The sequence below is a fragment of the Gossypium hirsutum genome, chromosome A13, assembly GCF_007990345.1.
Source record: "Gossypium hirsutum isolate 1008001.06 chromosome A13, Gossypium_hirsutum_v2.1, whole genome shotgun sequence".
NCBI lineage: Eukaryota > Viridiplantae > Streptophyta > Magnoliopsida > Malvales > Malvaceae > Gossypium > Gossypium hirsutum.
The window spans coordinates 105100825-105124416 of NC_053436.1; the positions used below are offsets into that span (position 1 = coordinate 105100825).

A 23592-nucleotide genomic window follows, 5' to 3' on the forward strand; every position below is an offset into this window, starting at 1 on the left:
TACTTCTGTGTAAGTAGAAGGAACATCATCATCTGTAATTGGAAGTGCATAGGCCACTATATCATCAAAGCGAACAGGCTTACGAATCTCTCTTCTTGGCCTTCTATATGCAATTGAATCTTGTTGCTGTAGAGATTCTTGGGTAGGAACCTCTTCATCATTTGTCCCTTCAATATTAGCTGGATCATCGTTAACCTTTTCAAGCTCCACCTGCTGCAAAGTACTACTGGTTTTGTCATCCTTTTGTGAATCCTTGTACTTCAACATGGTTGATTCATCAAAAGTCATATCTCTACTGAAAACAATCTTCCTTGTATCAGGACACCAGAGATGATATCCTTTTACTCCATCAGTTATACCCAAGAATAATGCTTTCTTTGCTCTTGGGTCTAACTTAGATTCTTTTACATGATAATATGCAGTGGAACCAAATACATGCAAAGAATCATAATCAGTAGCAGATTTACCAGTCCACATCTCCATAGGAGTTTTTCCATTTATTGCAGCTGATGGCAACTGATTAATTAGATGGCATGCATATGTAACTGCCTCAGCCCAAAATTCTTTTCCCAATCCAGCATTGGACAACATACATCGAACTTTCTCCAGTATAGTCCGATTCATACGTTCTGCCACCCCATTCTGTTGTGGTGTATCCCGAACAGTGAAGTGTCGTACAATGCCCTCATCTTGGCATACTTGTAGAAATGGATCATTTTTGTACTCAGTACCATTATCTGATCGAAGTCGTTTGACCTTTCGACCAGTCTGAGTCTCCACCATCTTCTTCTATTTCAAAAATGCATCCAAAACTTCACTTTTTCTTTTCATTAGATACACCCATACTTTTCTTGAATAATCATCAACAAAAGTAACAAAATAGTGCATACCTCCCAAAGAAGCTACTTTGGTAGGTCCCCACACATCACTGTGAACGTAGTCCAGAATTCCTTTCGTATTGTGAATTGCTGGACCAAATTTTACCCTCTTCTGCTTGCCCAGAACACAATGTTCACAGAATTCCATTTTGCAAGAATTTGCACCTTTCAATAAGCCTTGCTTCACCAATGTCTGCAAAGCTTTTTCACCAGCATGTCCCAATCGCATATGCCATAATCTGGTAGCCTCTGAATCTACATCTTTTGTAGAAACTGTTGATGTTGATCCAATAACTGTACTTCCATTTAAAAAATACAAGTTATTTCTTATTGTGCCTTTCATCACCGTCAGTTGCCCAGCTACTACTTTTAGTAATCCATCTCTCAAAGTGATTGTGAGCCCTTTAGATTCTAGGGCACCTAATGAGATGAGATTTTTCTTCAGGCTAGGTACGTAGCGAACATCTGTCAAGACTTGGATTGAGCCGTCGTGATTCTTCAATTGGACTGTACCCACTCCCATTGTCTTACAAGCACTATCATTTCCCATAAGAACAATTCCACCTTCTAGCTCTTTAAGACTAGAAAACCAGTCCTTATTAGGACACATATGGTAAGTACATCCTGAATCCAAAATCCACTCATCCGTTTGACATGCCATTGCCATGCCAACCAAGCTAAAGTCTGACTCCTCATCATGCTCCGCTACACATGCATTAGAAATAGCCTTGCCCTTTTGTAGCTTAGGACAATTCTTTTTCCAATGCCCTTTTTCACGGCAAAAGGCACATTCATCTTTGGCGGGTCTCCCTTTGGACTTTCCCCTTCTACCAGATTTGCTGCTGCGCGAACGACTTCTTACTGTTAAGACTTCTGTAGTTGTATCTCTGTGATCTTTTTTATCTTTCTTTCGAGTCTCAGATCTATACAACGCACTAGAGACTGCATCAAATGTGATTGTATCCTTCCCATGAAGCAATGTGGTGGTAAGATGATCATATTCATCAGGAAGAGAATTCAACAACAGTAATGCCTTGTCTTCATCTTCAAATTTCTCATCCAAATTTAGCAAGTCTGCTAAAATTTTATTGAATGAGTTCACATGGTCATTCATCGACATACCGGGTGCATACGTGAATCGATAAAGTTTCTTTTTCATATAAAGCCTATTTTCAAGACTTTTTGTTAGAAACTTTTCTTCCAGTGTATCCCACAACTTCTTCGCCGATGTCTCCCTCATAACAGAGTACTTTTGCTCTTTGGCCAAACATAGGCGAATTGTTCCACATGCCTGTCTATTGATCTTGGCCCACTCCTTGTCATCCATCTTGTCAGGTTTTTCTTCAAGGGCTATATCCAGCTCTTGCTGACATACGACATCCAGGATCTCACATTGCCACATACCAAAATTATTGGTACCATCAAATTTCTCTACTTCAAATTTCGCATTGGTCATAGTAGTCTTTGACGATGACTTTTCCATTTTTTTCTCCTCAATCCCAACTACAGTACGTGAACAGTGCCGTGAACAATCGTATTCCCCAAGTACGAATCTAGCTCTGATACCAATTGTTGTGCGGAAGCGTGTAAAAGAGTAAAATTATTGTACTAAAAAATCACACTAAGTTCAATTCCCAGGAAAGAGAGGTGGATCGCAAGGATCGCTTAAGTACTAGGTCTTTCCTAGCCAGAATATCCCTCAATCGTAATTTAATAGCACAACAAATCACTACAATTACACACACAATTCATGCAGAATAATACAATAAAGAACACAAGAATTTAACGAGGTTCAGCAAATTTTGCCTACGTCCTCGAGCACTACCAAATATATTTCTCTCCAAAATACAAGTGAGAATTTACAAAGAGAGAGAGAGAAAACAATGCCTTAAGTAGAGAATGGCAAGTTTGAGATACAGAATGAGAGATGGTTATGCCTATTTATAGTTGAGGTTCAGGGATCAACTTGCAAAGTCACTTTACAATTTAGGGACCATATATTGCAAATATCTCAGATTTTATTATGCCAATATCTCGATACCCATATCTTTGACTTTCCATTATTTGATACCCATATCTTTGATTTTCCATAAATATGGATAATTCCCAATAGTCCACAAGACCAGATACAAGACAGCAACACACAACATACTGCAAATACCTATAGCTAAACCGATTTTGCCTCATATTTAGCAAGCAAATCTGCATCCTTATTCAACGATCTCGGAAAATTGACCAAACGCCATTCGTCAGCCCTATAGACACTTAAGGCATCCTCCTCCTAAGATGCAAGTATAGACTATAGAGTTAAACAAATACCAGGAGCCAGAAGGTACTTGCTAGTTGCCACTTTAAGTAGCTCCTTTCGGAAGATAAGATATCATCATAACAAGGAAAGAGCTACTCTTTGAAATCCTACTTTTCTCAATAACTCCTATGATGCCTCAGTGATCCTCAAGCACTCCCTTATACTGGAATTATATACAATAGAATATAATATAGTGGATTCTGTCCAGTTAACCACTCTCTTTCTTACCTATGAAAGTAGTTGATGCTTCAAGTATAATTCCTACACAACATCAGAGGTGGTTTAAAACAATCTGACATAGTCCTCACCATATGCTTTCCAAGAAGAAACAAGAGGTTTATATCTTTATAAGGTTTTGATTGGTGATGAAGACAAGAGTATTCCATTTGAGGTCACTAATGAATCACTCAACTTTAAGAAAATCAAAACTACTACTAAGTAATTGAACTCACTCATATAAAGTAGATTTCTTGTAAATTTTCGAAAAATCAGCCCCAAGTTCAGTCTCCACAAACGGGGAGGTTACCTCTAGCATCCATGTTGCTGGATTGATATTGTCTTTAATCTTGGGCATCCCGGGGATACCCTGTCAGTAAGATTTCAGAGAGTGTAAGGTCAGGGTCGATCAAGAGTATCTGGTAGAAGTAATGAATGGATTTTTCAGAAAATGGAAAGAATATGGGGTGGTTAAACACTTGAACTAACCTCCAAATACTGTATAACTTTACAAGAATGTTCACCTAATGGGCCAAAGTAGATTAAACTCCCACCAGTTTTCAAAAGAATCAACTGCGATGAAAGCAATATATATATATATATGAAAGAAAAATGAATGCTATATATAAAGAAAAAGTTCCATACATCATGATAGATATCTTCAAAATATCAATTATATCTATATATAATTAGACATTAACATAATCGGTTTTACCTCATCAAATGTTTCAAATATATCAATGCTTAGTTGGTGGATTGTGCAAATAATTGTTCGACCTGTATCAGCTACATTCTTCACTGCACGCATGACAATGGCTGCAGCTCTTGCATCCAAGCTAGTTGTAAGTTCATCCATGAAAATTACAGAGGGATTAGCAGCAAGCTCTACCGCTATTGTAAGCCGCTTCCTTTGAGCTGTTGATAAACCAGAAAGACCAGGTATCCCAACTAAGGCATCCTTGACATCGTTGAGCTCCACAATTTCAAGAACTTCTTTAACAAATTCCTACAAAACCATCAAAAGCAACTTCATCACAACTTAGCTCAAATTTTGGTTTCTGTGAAAACATCAGCTCTTATATTTGAGACTCTTACAGCTTTAGTTTTTGAGTCAATATGAGAAGGCAGGCGCAATGAAGCCGAAAAAATTAAAGATTCTTCTACAGTGATTTGTGGAGAATGAATGTCATTTTGTTCACAATAACCAGATATCCTAGCAAATGTTTCTTGAACCTTACGGTATCCACCAACTTTAATTTCTCATTGTATGCAGCCTATAGTTTTTCTACCTGCAAGGACATCAAGAAGAGTGGTTTTTCCTGCTCCGCTAGTACCCATCAATGCTGTTAGAATACCAGGCCTTAATGCTCCGGTAACATTTGAAATGAGTTACAACTTTCTCTCAGTGTATCCTTTTTTTCTCATTTCCTAGAGCCAAGAAGAAAAAATGCATCAAGATTCTATGGTTCATGAAAAGTGATTTTTTGCGAAAGAATAATGTTTTTTTCATTACCAAAGGAGTGTCGATATAGTATTGCACATCCTGAAAAGTTAATGTCAGTGGTTCGAAAGGTAATACCATCCTGCCTGTGATGTAGACAAATCAACCATAAGTATGATGAGAATGAGATCGAAAAAACAATTATATGATGAAAAACTAGGAAGTCATTACTAGCTGGTTTCTTACCATTGGAATTTATATGGCTTGATCCATTCTCCATATCTTCACCTCCAGTGGAATCTTCCTTCTGTCTCTTGGAAAGCTTTTCACGTGAAATAATAACACGAGACCATCCAGGAGCTTCATATGTTTCAAGTGTCAATGATAAAAAAACCCAGTATTTCTCATCTTCATGAGTTAAACACTAGAAAATGAGAAGAAAGGACCAAAAAGACAAACTTACCCTTCAAGAAACCTAAGGCTAAGGTGAACCCTATGTTTTGAACCATAGTAAAACCAAACAAGGTAGCTATTGCTATCCAGAAAGAAGCTTGATCGAAGTTTAGTCCACGACTCTCTAATGTTGCTTGTCCTATTGTAGTGCGCAAGGTCAGCATCTGCAAAATAAATAATCAATGGAAAACAGAGTACACTTTCTGCATTGCTTTGAGCTTTCATTAAGCATCATGTCAGTCAAACAACCATTTTCCTTGTTAACATATCTTTGTGATCTTGCAGGTGACTGCTTTAAATGATCAACAATGGAAATAGCATGTTCCTTACAACTCAGTCCATTATATTAATTACACTCGTGGAGACTTTCCAGCAGCATCTTCTTTGGGAGGAAAGAAGCTGATCTCTAACATAATTCATTGGACTCGTTCAATCTGATATGCTTAACGCTTGTCAAATATATTACTAGCAAGAAATCTGTGAGAATTCCTCATTCTTTTCAAGAAGGCTGTTTAACTCCCTGAATAATAAAACCCATTTAAACCAATGAAACTCACCTGTTGCCATCGTGGTGCAAGTAGTTCTTTTCCAGAAAGTGCTATCTCTGCATATGACATAGGAGAAACCCAAAAAAGCCACTTCATCCAACCTGGCCAGGATGCTGTAACAAATGAAAAAATACTAATAAGTATGCATTCTTTTACAGGGATCATTTAAATAGACTAATCAATAAGAGGTAGGAAGAACTCTACGCCGTGGGATTACAAAGCCACAGAATAAATAGTGTAAAAAGATAATGAGGCCAGAAGCTGCCACAGCAAAATGAAAATTCTGAAAGACGGAGGCCACGAATCGGAACAAGGATATTCCTGCTAATTGCACAACAACAAATGTCACAAACTGGCGGAAAAACCTGAAAACAGCGCAAATGATCAACATTCAGTCTCACCAACATTTATATTCCCTCTTATGGAGTTGGGTTGCATAAGAAGAGTAGAACTTCCTTGGCTAAAACAGTTTATTTTAAAATTTATCTTTTAGAACATGAACTCACCTTGAAACCTCAGGAGTGTATCCCATCACGGAATAAGTGATAGATATCCAAATTAGGGATTGCAAAAAAGGCATGGGAAGCTTTACAATGACTGCTGGAATTGCATAAGCCCAAGCTGGGTAAAAGCATAACATTTTCTGCTTATAGAAACCTTGAAGTCTTGAAATTGTCATGTACACCTCCGGAAGCTCATCCACCACAAGTATCATGAGCGTGTAAAACAGCGCAGCCAGGTAGTAATTTGCATGAACAATATCGATATCCATCCGTGTCTTATAAAATACTGTCATTGTGACGCATGCTACGATTACAAGCTGCCAAAAGAAGATAATTTTAATGTTTCAAAGTTCATACGCTTTACGACTAAGGTTGCTTGTTACAAACTTCATCTTGAAAATTTGACCCCAAATTTTCAGTTCTATCAATATGTTCTTGAAGCTTGAAACTTTTTGGGCACGTAACTTGATTGATGAAATGGAAAGGAGTGAATTAAAGAAAGTCCTCACCTGAGTTATTTTGAATACATAAAAAATTGAGTTCCTTCTGAAAAGAAGAAGCTCCCTTGACATGCAAGCTCTAAAGATTTCCTATTTAGAAACAGAATACTTAGTAAAGGAAAGGGCATCTTTATGGCATTGGGATTTGTCGTACGGTTCTAAGAGATCCTCATCTATCTTCTTCCCCAAGGATGATGCCTTAAATTTCCTGGAGAACACATCAACTGAAAAGTATGAGTAGGGAAGCTTAGTGTTATACCAGTATTGTGCTTGATCTTGCTTGCTTACAACCTGCACAATACAAACCAAAATACTTTCAAAGTGTAGAAGCAAGATACTACACTGCACAGTAGGAAAGGGAAAAGAATTATCAAAAACTGGATTTCACTTTCCTCCTGAAGGAAGTCCACAACCGCTTTCCGTGGAGGACATCTAAACCCACAGTTCTTGAAAAAGTCTAGAATGTGATCGCGTGGTCCGTGATACAAAATTTTCCCTTTTGCCATCAAGATAATATCATCGAAGAGATCAAAAGTTTCTGGTGCGGGCTGTAGCAGTGAAACTAACAGAGTAGCATCCATCATGTGTACAAGCTGCTGAAGACAAGCAACAATCTGAAAGGCAGTGGAACTGTGTTGAAAGCTGGACTGCAATGCAACATGGAGCCAGAAGCATGCTACTATCGAGACCAGCAGCTATCGAGCTCAGCTCATTTTGCTTGGCGCGCACGAATGGTTTTTGGACCAAATGAAGCAACTGACATTGCTGTTTTGTTTTGATGTAATTTAGTTTAGTTCAACTTTAACTAGTTTCCAAAGTTAGTTGGATTAAGTTTGTGATTGGATTGATGATGTAAAAGCTGATATGTCAGCTTATTTTGTATTTGACTTAAGCTTGTATTAGTTTAGTTTAAGTGGGAGCAGTTATGTCATTAGGTAACTGTCAAATGAATCAAAATTTGTAACTCTTTTATATATTCAAATTTTGAATGAAAATTGGTAATGTTCAGTTACAATTTGCTGAGTATTCAATTTTGTTCACTGCTTTTGCTTTGCTTTGTTTTCTTTTGCTTCGATACTTCTTGCTTCAGTTTTGCAAATTCTGTTTTGCAACTTTGTTTGATTTTTGCTGCTGCCATTGTTCCTACAAATGGTATCATGAGCTCGAGTCTTTGAGGGGCCTTTGCTTGCATTCTGTTGATTTCAATTTAAAATCTACAGCAAAGCTTAAAACTAAAAAGGATCGAAGCACTTAAACTCAGTCTAGCAAGATGAGTTTCACACCACCACCTCCACCAGTGTTCACTGAAGAAAACTATCACATTTGGATAGTTAAAATGAAGACTTATCTTCAGGCACACGATCTTTGGAGTGTGATTGAGAATGATGCTGAACCACCTCCATTGAGAGCCAATCCCACCATTGCACAGATGAGGCAGCATGCTGAGGAGCGAGCCAAGAAGCATAAGGGTATGGCCTGCTTGCAAAATGGAGTCTCTGATGTGATATTCACTCGCATCATGGCCTGTGACTCACCAAAACAGGCCTGGGAGAAGCTGAAGGAGGAGTTTATGGGGACTGAAAAGACAAGGCAACAGCAAGTGATCAACCTCAGGAGAGATTTTGAAAATTTGAGGATGAAGGAGTCTGAGACCATCAAGCAGTACTCAGACAGGATAATGGCCATTGTCAACAGCATTAGGCTCCTGAGAGTGGACTTCACAGAGAGCAGAGTTGTTGAAAAGGTCATTACAACTCTCCCTGAGAAATTTGAGTCTAAAATCTCTTCACTTGAGGACTTGAGGGACTTATCAGCCATTTCATTGTCTGAGCTGATAAACTCCCTGTATGCACTTGAGCAAAGGAGGGCAAATAGGCAGGAGGAGAATTCTGAAGCTGCTTTCCAGGCTAAAGCCAGTGAAGGGTCAAGTATGAGTGCAAAAGGCAAGAAGCCTTGGCACAATAGAAAGGCCAAGTCAGGAAGAGATGAAGTAAAAAGGGTGTTTCCACCATGTGTTCACTGCAAGAAGACAACACATTCAGAAAAATATTGCTGGTTTAGGCCAGATATCCAGTGCAGAAAGTGCAAGCAGTTTGGTCATGTAGAGAAGGTGTGCAAGGGAAAACCAAGGGAGGCTGCTCTACAACAAGCTAGACCAGCTGAGGACATGCAAGCTCAGGAGGAGCATGTGTTTACAGCAACCTGTTTTGTTGGCACAACAAAAACCAGCAATGATTGGCTACTAGACAGTGGCTGCTCACACCATATGGCAGCAGATGAGAAGTTGTTCAAGGGCTTAGACAGAAGCTTCCACTCTAGGATCAGAATTGGAGATGGCAAGCTGATTGAGGCTAAGGGCAAGGGCAGTGTGTTGGTTAGCACTGGTTCAGGTAACAAGCTGATCTCAGATGTGCTTTTTGTACCTGACTTAGACCAGAATTTGCTTAGTGTAGGCCAATTAGTTGAAAAGGGCTATACATTGGTTTTTAAGGATGGTTGCTGTACTGTTCAAGACATGAATGGTCTGGAGTTAATCTCAGTCTCCATGACCGATAGATGCTTCATGCTGGATGTTAGCCAAGTAGAAAGAAAGGCATACACCAGCCTTGCTGACAGCACTGACTTGTGGCATAGGAGACTAGGCCATGCCAATTTCAGATCGCTTGATCTGCTACATAGGCTGAATTTGGTTGATTACATTTCAAAAGTTGAGGTTAGTGGGAATGTTTGTGAGGTTTGTCAGCTTGGTAAGCAGGCTAGACTGCCTTTTCCTGCGACAGTGCTTGGAGAGCTCAAAATAAGCTCGAATTGGTGCACTCTGATGTTTGTGGTCCTATGAGAACACCTTCAATCAGTGAGAACAGGTACTTTGCCCTGTTTATAGATGATTTAACAAGTTGTGCTGGGTCTACTTCTTGAGGCAAAAGTCAGAAGTGTTTGAAGCCTTCTGTAAATTCAAGGCTTATGCTGAAAATCAGTCAGGTTGCAAAATTAGAGCTTTGAGGACTGATAATGGCTCTGAATATGTGTCTGAGAGATTTCAAAAGCTTTGTGACAGTGATGGGATTCATCATCAGCTCACAACAGTCTATACTCCTCAACAGAATGGAGTCTGTGAGAGGAAGAATAGGACTGTGCTGAACATGGCTAGGTGCCTCTTGTTTCAAGGCAAGCTTCCAAGTCAGTTTTTGGCTGAGGCAGTTAACACCTCAGTGTATCTGCTCAATAGACTGCCAACTAGAGCAGTCAAGGATAAGACTCCTTATGAGGCTTGGCATAGAGTTAAACCTGTAGTAACACACTTGAAAGTGTTTGGTTGTGTGTGTTATGCTCTTGTTCCTGTTGGAATATTTTCAAATATTTATAGTATCCCAATAACTATAAATGAATGGGTGTAATTAATCAAAAGATAAAACTTTTGGTCATTGGTCAAAAGTTATATCATTTGATTTTTTAAAAAAGAATTATAACTATTCAAAAAATATTATTTGAATAGTTACAAAATTAAATGAATAATTATTATTATTTATTTATTCATAAAGACACCTATTGAAAGATGTCTCTATGAAGAGACATGAAAATTCCTATAAATAGGAATGGGATTTCATTTGGAAATCATATCAACAAATTCTAATATTATTTCTTCTCTTCCTTCATTTTCTAATATTATTAGATTATTCTATAAAGTATTGCTGCAGAAATCCTTTGTAGAAATTGAGTTTTTGTTATACATTACTCAGTGCATAGTGGACTATTCTCGTCAGTGCAAAACGCAAATAGTCATTGGCTTCATTGTATCCTCGAGGTTAATTTGCTTGGAACTCGTTTGCACACTGAAGATAAGTGGGGGCGAATATAACCTTAAAGATAGTGGCTTGATACACGCCTTGGAGCCTGTCCTATTTCTTCTTTTTCCTTTCGAGTTCCGATCGTGTGTTCGAGTTTTTTCCTTACCGGAGTTTTGTACTAACAATTTTAAGGTTATATTTCATGATGACTACCACAACACATGAAAGTGGAACACTAAGGGAGTTGGCTTCCAACTTTGTTAAACTTGATCGTTTTGATGGTGGCAATTTTTGACGATGGCAGAAAAAATGCACTTTTTGTTATCAACTTTGAAGATTGCTTATGTTTTGGATACTCCAAGACCTGAAGAGAATGAAAATGAATCTGTTGCTGCAACCCGAGAAAGACAAAAATGGGACAATGCTGATTACATGTGCATGGGCCACATATTGAATAGTTTATCTGATGGTTTGTTCGACACCTACCAAAACGACGTCACCGCTAAAGAATTATGGGACAAATTGGAGGCAAGATACATGACCGAAGATGTTACAAGTAAGAAATTTCTTGTCAGTCGTTTCAATAATTATCAAATGGTTGATGGTCATTCTGTTATGGAACAATTTCGTGATATTGAAAAGATGCTGAATCAATTTAAGTAATATGATATGAAAATGGATGAAATGATTGTGGTATCTTCCATAATAGACAAACTTCCTCCATCTTGGAAAGACTTTAAAAGAAGTCTAAAACATAAGAAAGAGGAAATATCTCTTGAGGCTTTGGCAAATCATCTTCGTATTGAAGAAGAGTATCGAAAACAAGATCAGAACCTAAATTCTGAAAATGCCAAAGTGCATGTTACGGAGGAAGTACAGACTATTAAACCATTCAAGAGAAAGTTCAATCAGACTGATAGAGCACCTAAGTTCAAAAAGAAACAAAAGGGCTCATGCTATCATTGTGGAAAGCCGGGACATTTCAAGAATGAATGTCGATTTTTAAAGAAGAAATCATCTTCTAAGGCTGATAATAACGAAAAGTTCGTTGCAATGATATCTGAAATTAATATGGCACAAGATGATAATACATGGTGAATTGATACCGGAGCAACCAAACATGTGTGCAAAGACAAAAGCATGTTCACAAAGTTCACACAATGTGAAAATGACAATGTCTTGTACATGGGAAATTCTTCCACCGCAACAATTAAAGGCAAAGGGTCTGTTGAACTACAATTCACTTCTGGAAAGGTTTTAACCTTAAATGATGTATATTATGTACCAGAAGTTAGGAAAAATTTAGTGTCTGGAAGTCTGTTGAATAAGTTTGGTTTCAAACTTGTTTTTGAGGCAGATAAGTTTATTTTGTCTAAGGGAGGAATTTTTGTGGGAAAAGGGTATATGTATGAAAGCATGTTCAAACTTAATATTATTAATAAGAATAAAAATACTATTTCTGCTTATATGGTTGAATCATTTTGTTTGTGGCATTATAGATTAGGTCATTTGAATTATAGAAAATTGAATGACATGTATAAATTAGATTTAATTCCTGTTTTTAATAATAATATTGAAAAATGCAATACCTGTATGTTGACTAAAATTAAAAGAAATCCTTTCCCTAAGGTTAAAAGGAAAACAAAATTGCTTGATTTGATACATAGTGATTTATGTGACTTGCATAATACTCCTACATTAGGTGGAAAGAAATATTTGTTACTTTTATTGATGATTGTTCTAGATATTGTTATGTATATTTATTGCATTCAAAAGATGAAGCGCTTGATAAATTTAAAGTTTATAAATCTGAAGTTGAACTTCAGTGTGAATCATTTATCAAGTGCTTAAGATCGGATAGAGGTGGAGAATACTATAATCCAAGTTATTTTGAACTCACTGGAATTGTCCATCAAGTTTCAGCCCCTTACACACCACAACAAAATGGTGTAGCTGAAAGGAAAAATAGAGTCTTGATTGAAATGGTAAATTTAATGTTATCATATTCAGGTCTTGGACAGGGTTTTTGGGGAGAAGCTGTTCTAACAGCTTGTCATATATTGAATAAAGTTCCTAATAAGGAAACTAAAATAACCCCCTATGAACAATGGAAGAAAAGGAAACCAAACCTTAATTATTTAAAGGTTTGGGGTTGTAGAGCTATTGTAAAAGTTCCAACACCTAAACGTAAAAAGTTAGGTGAAAGAGGAATTGAATGCATATTTATAGGTTATGCACATAATAGCAAGGCATATAGGTTCATAGTAATTGAACTAAATGATTCAATTTCAATTAATACGGTTATTGAATCAAGAGATGCTATTTTTGATGAAAATAGATTTAATTCTATATCAAGACAATTACAACCACAACAATTGATTCATTCTTCAAATGAGAATGAGATTCCATTAAAACAAATTGATAATAATGATGAATCTTGTCAAGAATTAAGAAGAAGTAAGAGGATTAAAAAGGTCAAAGATTTTGGACCAGATTTCATTATATTTCTTGTAGAAGGAAAAGGTGAAAGTATATGCAATAAGATACCTTATTGTTATAATACCGAATCTGATCCTATTACATTTGAAGAAGCAGTGAAATCTTAAGACTCTGCTTTTTGGAAAGAAGCAATAAATGATGAAATGGATTCAATAATAGGAAATCAAACTTGGATCTTAGTTGATCTTCCACCAGGTTCCAAACCAATAGGTTGTAAATGGATCTTCAAAAAGAAAATGAAGGTCGATGGAACCATTGATAAATTTAAAGCAAGGTTGGTAGCAAAAGGTTTTACATAAAGACAAGGTATTGATTACTTTGATACCTATGCTCCAGTAGCAAGAATTGCTACAATTAGACTATTAATATCACTTACCTCTATATATAATTTGGTTGTTCACCAAATGGATGTTAAAACTGCATTTTTAAATGGTGAATTGGAAGAGGAAGTGTACATGGAGCAACCGGAAGGATTTGTTGTTCCAGGACAAGAGCATAAGGTATGTAAGCTTGTTAAATCTTTATATGGGCTTAAACAAGCACCAAAACAATGGCACCAAAAGTTTGACAAGGTTGTTTTAGCTAATGGCTATAAAATAAATAAATCCGATAAGTGCATATATAGTAAATTTGATAATGGAAAGGGTGTTATAATTTGCTTATATGTAGATGACATGCTCATTTTTGGCACGGATTTGGAACAAATAGAAAACACAAAGAAATTCTTGTCAAACAACTTTGCTATGAAGGATATGGGTGTAGCAGATGTTATTCTTGGGATTAAAATAACCCGAGATGAAAGCACTATAGCTTTATCACAATCACATTACATTGAAAATGTGCTTAAAAAGTTTGATCTTTTCAACTGTTTACCAGCATCTACACCCATGGATCCTCAATTAAAATTAGTATCTAATGCTGGTAAGAAAATTGATCAATTGAAATATGCAAGTCTAATTGGTTGTCTTATGTACATAATGACTTGTACAAGACCAGATATTGCATATGCTATTGGAAAATTGAGTAGATACACAAGTAATCCAAGTAGTTTGCATTGGCAAGCTTTAAATGGAGTACTTAGGTACTTAAAGAAAACTATTAACTATGGATTGTGTTATAATGGATATCCTCCAGTTTTAGAAGGGTATTCGGATGCTAGTTGGATTACAAGTTTGGAAGATCATGCATCTACTAGTGGGTGGATCTTCATTCTTGGTGGAGGGGTCATTTCTTGAGGATCCAAGAAACAAACATGTATTACTGATTCCACCATGGCAGCAGAATTTATTGCATTAGCCGCTGCATCTAAAGAAACAGAATGGTTAAGAAATTTGCTTTATGATGTACCTTTATGGCTTAAGCCAATTTCACCTATTTCTATCCGTTGTGATAGTGAGGCTACTCTAGCAAAGGCATATAGCCAAGTATATAATGGAAAGTCTAGACACATTGGATTAAGACATAGTTATGTCCGACAATTAATCTCTGATGGAGTGATCACTATTAATTATGTGAGGTCAAGTGAAAATTTGGCAGATCCTTTGACAAAAAGTCTTGCTAGAGATGCAGTAAAAAGGACCTCAAAAGGGATGGGACTCAAGCCTATTAATTAGAGTCACCCATGATGGAAACTCGACTCAACGCTTGGTATAACGTCAAGTCTTGAGTTCAATGAGACAAAGTACATCATTAGTATGTGACTGTTAGCACTATAAATAAATCCATCCTAAGATTAAAGTGCTAGGTACCCGTAAAGATAAGGGAAGGATGAGTAATGTACTCTTAATGGACCCATAACATAAATATGTTAGAGTGTTATAATTACGGGAACACTTTTGATGGGATCTACCTATGTGAGTGGAAGTGTGGCCGCTTCTAGGAGCTTAAGGGCTTGGCTCTGACAGCACTCATGAAAAGAGGACATAGACACATGACTATAATAGTGTCCCTAGATACTATGCATTGACTGATGTTGAAATCATTGTGTGAGATGTGTTCAGTTAATCAAATGGAATAGTAGGTTCAAAGCTTAGTCTACCATACAATTTCGATTAACTTTAACATGTTTTCACTAAGTGAAGGTTCAATCGTAAGACACCTTTATTTATGCAAATTGATTTCCAAGAATATCAAAATCTAAATATTTTGAAAATGGGGGGAGATTGTTGGAATATTTTCAAATATTTATAGTATCCCAATAACTATAAATGAATGGGTGTAATTAATCAAAAGATAAAACTTTTGGTCATTGGTCAAAAGTTATATCATTTGATTTTTTTTAAAAAGAATTATAACTATTCAAAAAATATTATTTGAATAGTTACAAAATTAAATGAATAATTATTATTATTTATTTATTCATAAAGACACCTATTGAAAGATGTCTCTATGAAGAGACATGAAAATTCCTATAAATAGGAATGGGATTTCATTTGGAAATCATATCAACAAATTCTAATATTATTTCTTCTCTTCCTTCATTTTCTAATATTATTAGATTATTCTATAAAGTATTGCTGCAGAAATCCTTTGTAGAAATTGAGTTTTTGTTATACATTACTCAGTGCATAGTGGACTATTCTCGTCAGTGCAAAACGCAAATAGTCATTGGCTTCATTGTATCCTCGAGGTTAATTTGCTTGGAACTCGTTTGCACACTGAAGATAAGTGGGGGCGAATATAACCTTAAAGATAGTGGCTTGATACACGCCTTGGAGCCTGTCCTATTTCTTCTTTTTCTTTTCGAGTTCCGATCGTGTGTTCGAGTTTTTTCCTTACCGGAGTTTTGTACTAACAATTCCAGTGGAATAGAGAACCAAGCTCGAGAGCAGGGCCACTCCAGGAATCTTTGTTGGCTATAGTAGCAACAAGAAGGGCTATAGAGTTTATGATCCTATAGAAAAGAAAGTCTTAGTCAGCAGGGATGTAAAATTTAATGAAGAAAAGGTGTGGAATTGGAATAGTGCTGAAGCTAACATGTTTGAAATGGATCAGTTGGACTTGGTTGCTGAGCCTACAGAAGAGGAACCAAGTGAAGATGCTGTAGATGACACACCAGTGAGGGGCACCAGAACTTTGGCTGATGTCTATCAGAGGTGCAATGTTGCTGTGATTGAGCCCTCAGACTTTGAAGAGGCTGCCAAGGACAGAAGCTGGATGGAAGCTATGGAAGCTGAGCTGGAAATGATCAATAAAAATGAAACATGGGAGTTGTGAGCAGACCAGAAAATAATAAGGTTATTGGGGTTAAATGGGTGTACCGGACCAAGTACAATGCTGATGGCTCACTGAACAAGCACAAGGCCAGGCTTGTGGTGAAGGGTTACAGTCAGTAGTATGGTGTGGACTTCTTGGAGACTTTTGCTCCAGTGGTAAGACTGGACACAATCAAGCTACTGTTTGCTTTAGCAGCTCAGAAGCAGTGGAAAGTTCACCAATTGGATGTCAAATCAGCATTCCTGAATGGTTTTCTCAAGGAGGAGATCTTCATTGAGCAACCTGAAAGTTTTGAAGTTGCTGGACATGAAGACAAAGTGTACAAGTTAAGAAAGGCCCTCTATGGCCTGAAACAGGCACCAAGGGCCTGGTATGACAGAGTTGATGCTTATCTGACCAAGCTTGGATTTGTGAAGAGCCTTAGTGAACCTACTCTGTATGTTAAGAGGTCAGAATTTGAAACCTTGCTGATTGTCTCCTTGTATGTGGATGACTTGTTAGTGACAGGGAGCAAAGTTGAGCTCATTGATGAGTTCAAGATTCAAATGCAGCAAGTGTTTGAGATGACAGATTTAGGGGTCATGACTTACTTCCTTGGCATGGAAGTTCACCAGTCTGATCGGGGCATCTTCATTAGCCAACAAACATTTGCCTTGAATATTCTTGGCAAATTTTGCATGCAAAATTGTAAAGCAGTAAGTACACCAGTGGCACAGGGTGAAAAATTAACCAGCAATAGTGATCAGCAAAGGGTTAATGAGAGGCATTATCGAAGCCTAGTTGGTTGTCTGTTGTATCTAACAGCAACCAGGCCAGACATCATGTTTGGTGTTAGCCTGTTATCGAGATTCATGCATTGTTGCAATGAGGCACATTTGAAAGCTGCAAAAAGGGTCTTTAGATACATCAAAGGCACAGCTAACTTTGGTGTAATGTTTGAAAGTGGGAAGGAACTGAAATTAGAAGGTTACTCTGATAGTGATTGGGCAGGATCCCTCGATGACATGAAGAGTACCTCTGGATACTTCTTCACACTTGGATCGGGCATGTTTTGCTGGAGTTCAAAGAAGCAACAAACTGTTGCTCAGTCCACAGCTGAAGCAGAGTACATTGCTGCAGCAGGAACAGTTAATCAGGCCATTTGGCTAAGGAAGCTGCTTCATGACCTTAATGAAACTCAAGATGAAGCAACTGAAATTTGGGTGGATAATCAGTCTGCAGTTGCGATAGCCAAGAACCCTGTGTTCCATGGTAAGACTAAGCATTTTAAAATCAAACTGCATTTTGTTAGAGAGGCTGAACAAGCAAAGGAAGTCAGCCTTGTGCATTGCAACTCAGGGGCACAATTGGCTGACATAATGACCAAGCCTTTAGGGGCTGCTCGATTTGAATCTTTGAGAAGTGCAATTGGAATGTGTTGCATACAGTCCAAGGAGGAGTGTTGAAAGCTGGACTGCAATGCAACATGGAGCCAGAAGCATGCTACTGTCGAGACCAGCAGCTATCGAGCTCAGCTCATTTTGCTTGGCGCGCACGAATGGTTTTTGGACCAAATGAAGCAACTGACATTGCTGTTTTGTTTTGATGTAATTTAGTTTAGTTCAACTTTAACTAGTTTCCAAAGTTAGTTGGATTAAGTTTGTGATTGGATTGATGATGTAAAAGTTGATATGTCAGCTTATTTTGTATTTGACTTAAGCTTGTATTAGTTTAGTTTAAGTGGGAGCAGTTATGTCATTAGGTAACTGTCAAATGAATCAAAATTTGTAACTCTTTTATATATTCAAATTTTGAATGAAAATTGGTAATGTTCAGTTACAATTTGCTGAGTATTCAATTTTGTTCACTGCTTTTGCTTTGCTTTGTTTTCTTTTGCTTCAATACTTCTTGGTTCAGTTTTGCAAATTCTGTTTTGCAACTTTGTTTGATTTTTGCTGCTGCCATTGTTCCTACAAACTGTCAAGTCCATTTGTTATTTCATCCAGAAACAAAGTTTTTATGGGACCTACAACGATTTCCCCTGCATATTTCAGAAAAAAATATATTCAAGCTAAGCTCAGAATGACCGGAAGATTAATATTTATCTATTTTAATTAATTCCCTGCTAAACTTTGCTATTTACATACACCACCAAAGTCACTACCTGTACTCAATCTTTTCTTCTGGCCACCAGAGATACCTCTTCTTAAGGCATCACCAACAAATGTTTCAGCGCACATATCGAGTCCAAGGATCTGATCGAAATGCAGGAAATATTGTTAAACATGTTCGCATAAAGGAGGAGTGATACAAAATATGCATTCAGGAGTAATATAATTACTTTTAATATGTAGTCAGTTTGAAGTGTTGCCTCTAGCCCTTTGACAGATGTTGCCTATGATGATGAAACACAAACCATATAAATCATTTATGTTTTTAATAAATTCGTTAATACTACTAACTACCAACTAGCAAGATATGTGAGAAAACAGTAATTTATATTGTTTCTGCATGCACCTTCATAGAAGCATCAATTACTGGATCGGGGACAATTCCTGCCTCTGCCTCTCTTTTACTGACTACCATCATCATCTCTGTGAAATAAAACCATACACATAGAGAACATGGTGAAAAATCTAAGGCCATGATTAGGCATGTATAACAGCTGAGGGAAAACAGATATATACCTGCACGGCTTCCTACACCCTGACAATGGGATGAGAAATCAAGTGTTTCCCTCACTGTCATCTCAGAAATGTGAAAGTCATTTTGACTTACATATGCACAAGTTTTCTGGGGCACGAACTCTTCCAGTTTGTATCCGTTATATGAAACTTCCCCTGTGAGCTATTGGTAGCCAAGCCAACACAAGAGCACAGTCACTCACCATATCAATCTAGCAGGATATGTAATCATATGGATAAGCTTCACAAATTGAAGTAAATTAGCGGTGATATGTGCATACCTGAAGCGATTGGTCTAGATTTCCAGAAAGTGCCTTCAACAAGGAGGTCTTCCCACATCCTGGAGGACCAAGTAGTAGAGTCATCCTGAAAGATGTATATTAGAGAGGATATTACATTAGTTCCAACTTTGGGATATTGGATCTGGCCAAGCCAGTTTTAACTTTAAAACTTCAGCACCTTCGGTTTTTATGATGCCATTGATATCACTAATAAGGCATATGTTAGCTTGGTGTGATTTTGAACCCATCAGTTTGGCTGCTGCAGGAGACTGTGAAATAACATCCAAATAATTTAGACCCTCATTATGGTTCGCTACACCACATATTCCTGGAATATATATATATACACATACAGAAATCATGGTTTTTAGAGAATTCCATAGTGTAGGTAGCGGCTTCCCATGAACTACATCACATTCAGCTTCCACGCGGAGGTTTTTATATCTCACTTCAACAGTTGGCAGTTTTACACCAACCCTGCAAATGTTTTCCGGTTTAGCTGCGCCCACATATAAAAGTTTCAAATGTATTCTTATTATTATTATTTCCTCAGTAATCTCTGTCTGATATCGTGCAGCAATCGAAAGTTATCAGCTTGAATGTTTTTTATGAGGTTGTCAACGAAGAGGCGGCGTTCCAAAGGTGGTGGAAGCTTTGTAAGTGTATTCATTCCCGTATCCATTGCAATCCCCTTCCTTTGTTTGATGATGAGATCCCTAGCCTGCCTGTTTCTTCGTTAGTGCATGGCTACCGTTCTGACCGGCTTCAACGATAGCAGCCTCCCTTCCTTTATTATGAGTCCACTCCTCTGTCCTAAATACTCGATCCCCACAAATACATATACGTGCGTGTTGTTGGCTTGCCATCCTGTCCTTAAGTATGGCTACGTTTGGAGGCATATTAAATAAGTTTTATCATGTGATTCAAAAACTTACTTATCTGCATATCCATATCTCAACTGTTAACGCTCATCGCCCTTTCCCGCTCTTCCTTAAATCATACACCTAAACGCTGACATGAAGTTATACTTTATAGTTTTTCTATCAGCCTTGGTATTTGAAGCGTGAATGATTAATGATCATTCATGACCATGAAAATATATACATGATATTTGATTTACAATTTACGAATAATTTTTTTATATAAATATAAAATTTTATTAATTATTTTGAGAAACTAAAAAAAATTTATAATAGTAATCCTAATTACTACTTATAAAAAAACAAAGTAAACAATTTTTTTGTGGAATAAAGGAGGGCTACTAGCAAATCCCGTGGCTTCTGCTAATAAGACCTTGCTAATACCGTGAGGTGGTACATAAAAAACATAGAGACTAGGTTCATTACTGTTTGTGTATCTTGTCATGAAACCCGCTGTGACATTCACCTCCTTATAGTTGTGTTTAATCCCAACTTGTCATGATTGACCTTCAAATTCTATAATGTTGTATATTAGTACTACTAATGGGTGACTTCAAAAAAGTTAGCGCTCAAACATTTTCAAATAAATGAAAAGAGATAATGTCTTTTGGTTGTTGATCAAGAGTTATATCACTTGATTTTTTTATAAAAAAAATATAATTATACATGTAATATTACTTGAATAGTTATGAGATATTAATTGAGTAATTATGTCTCCTTTAAAGAGTGATTATTCAGAAAAGACACGTTTTGAAAGTTATGTTTCTATGAAAAGACATTAGAGTTCATATAAATAAGAATAGGATTTTATTTGGAAGAGATATCAAAAAAATTATCAAAAAGTTAATTCAATTTGTCCTTCATCTTCTACTATTGACTGTTCTATAAAGAATTACTGCAGAAATTTTTTTATAGAAATTAATTTTCTTGTTATGCTTTGCTCAATGCTTAGTAAACTATTTTCTTTAGTGCAAAATACAAATAGCCATCGAGCTTCATTGTATCCTTGAGGTTCATTTGCTTGAAAATCATTTGCATACCGTGTATAGATAAGGGTGAACAGAACCTTAAAGATAGTACTTAATACACGTCTTGGAAACTTGTCCTATTGCTTCGTTTTTTCTGTTCGAGTTGTTGTTCATGTTTCGTTCGTGTGTTAGAGATTTTCCTCACCAAAGTTCTGCACTAACATTTTTAAGGTTCTAATCATTTTCATGATGACTACTACAACACATGAAAGTGGAATACTAAGTGAGTTGACTTTTAACTTTGTCAAGCTTGATCGATCTGATAGTGGCATTTTTCGACAATGGCAGAGAAAGATTCTCTTCTTACTATCAACTTTGAAGATAACTTATGTTTAGATACTCCAAGATTGAAAGAGAATGAAAATGACCCAAGAAAGGCAAAAATGAGACAATGTTGATTACATGTGCATAGGCCACATATTGAATGGTTTGTTCGAAACCTACCAAAACAAGGTCACTACTAAGAAACTATTAGACAAATTGGAAACAAGATACATGACCAAAGATGCTACAAGTAAGAAATTTCTTGTTAATCATTTTAATAATTATCAAATGATTGATGTTGTTCTCTTATGGAGCAATTTCGCGATATTGAAAAAATGTTAAATCAATTTAAGCAATATGATATTAAAATTGATGAAATTATTATTGTATCCTTCATTGCAGACAAACTTTTTATATTTTGGAAAGACTTTAAAAGAAACTTCAAACATAAGAATGAGAAAATATCTGTCGAGGCTTTGACAAACCATCTTCATATTGAAGAAAGAATATCGAAAGCAAGATCAGGACCTAGATTCTGAAAATGCCAAGGTGCATGTTACGAAGGAAGTATAAACTACTAAACCATTCAAGAGAAAGTTTAAATAGACTGTTAGAGCATCTATGTTAAAAAAGAAAAAAAAAATGTCCATGCTACCATTGTAACACCCCTAACCCGTCTTCATCGTCGGGTTTGGGTTACAGAGCATTACCATACAATCAGAAACCATTTAACCTTAATACATCTCAATACAATAATTAAATATTACTTAAGTAAATCATATTAAATACGATCAATCATATGTATTTGGTCCCTAAACCGAGCCTTCAAGGCCCTAAAAATAGCTTCGAAACAATTCGGGACTAATTTGAAACAAAACATAATATTTGAGAAAAAGTTAAAAATTAGAAAATAGGGGTCGCACGGTCGTGTCCCAATCCGTGTCCTCACCCGTGTAACTTACTGAGTAAGGTTACACGGCCATGTCGCAGACCGTGCCAGGCCGTGTGCCAAGCCGTGTAACTCACTGACTTAAAACACTAGGAAATTTCAAAATATACACCGCAGTGTAGTTAGGTCATGTTTGTTACACAGCCGTGTGACAGCTCGTGTACCAGGCCGTGTGATCTCAAAAATTGACCTAAAATCAAGTCATTTCAAGGCCAAGTTATGCTTAACTAACCATTTTATTTGGGCACACATTCAAAGGACTTAAACATCATTTAAACACATCTAAACATACCACTTCTAACATTCTAATTCATCCAACCAATATGTCATTCGAATGCACCACATTTATACCAAAACATCATTAATCAAATCTAAGCAATATAGCCACCTTTCAAGCATAAGATCTAATTTATTTAACTACCAAATAACATCACATATAACCATTTACATATCATCACAAACATGCCAAAAAGCACCATATAATCCAAGTACTTAAAAATGGCCAAAATAACCATTCCAAAACATGTCACCATACCATATACTATTTAGAACCTATAAAGTATGTGTAGAAAGCCCGATTTGCCCGGGGCCCAATAACCAAAATAAAACCAATTATTAAACCAAAAGTCCAAAGAATAAAACCAAATTAATAGTCTATCATCAAAGTCCAAATCTTTTAAACAATCCAATTTTAACCAGTCCAGGGCCCAAAATTATAACCTAAATTACAAATGGTCCATAGCTCAAACCCAATACAAGCCCAAATAAACCTAGGCCTAAAATACAACGGCCCAAACGGCCCAAAATACTTTAGAAACAGAAACCCTAGGGTTTCTACCTTTAACGCTGCAGCCAGGCTCCAGCCCACAGCGTCGTACGGACTCTTGGCACCACAGCCACGCCCACGCCTCCGTACGCCAATGCACAACCCCGTACATGTGCCACGCACACCCCGTACCTGCAAGCAAATACAAAAACCACAGCACAGCAAAGAGGGAAAAAACAAAAAGAAATTGTATTTTTCTTTTCATTTTTTGTTTCGGCTATAAAAGTCATGTAGTGATCAATGTATTTTTTTTACGCACACTGAAATACGCATATTGAAATAGAAAGAAAAGCCACCGATATTGAAAGGTG

At 36.8% G+C, this 23592-nt stretch overlaps 1 pseudogene; it reads right to left on the reverse strand.

The window, feature by feature from the left end:
• LOC107944302 (pleiotropic drug resistance protein 3-like) overlaps nt 1–20107 on the reverse strand; it is a 29901-nt pseudogene extending 9794 nt beyond the window's left edge.
• Between the last annotated feature and the right edge of the window lie 3485 nt (nt 20108–23592).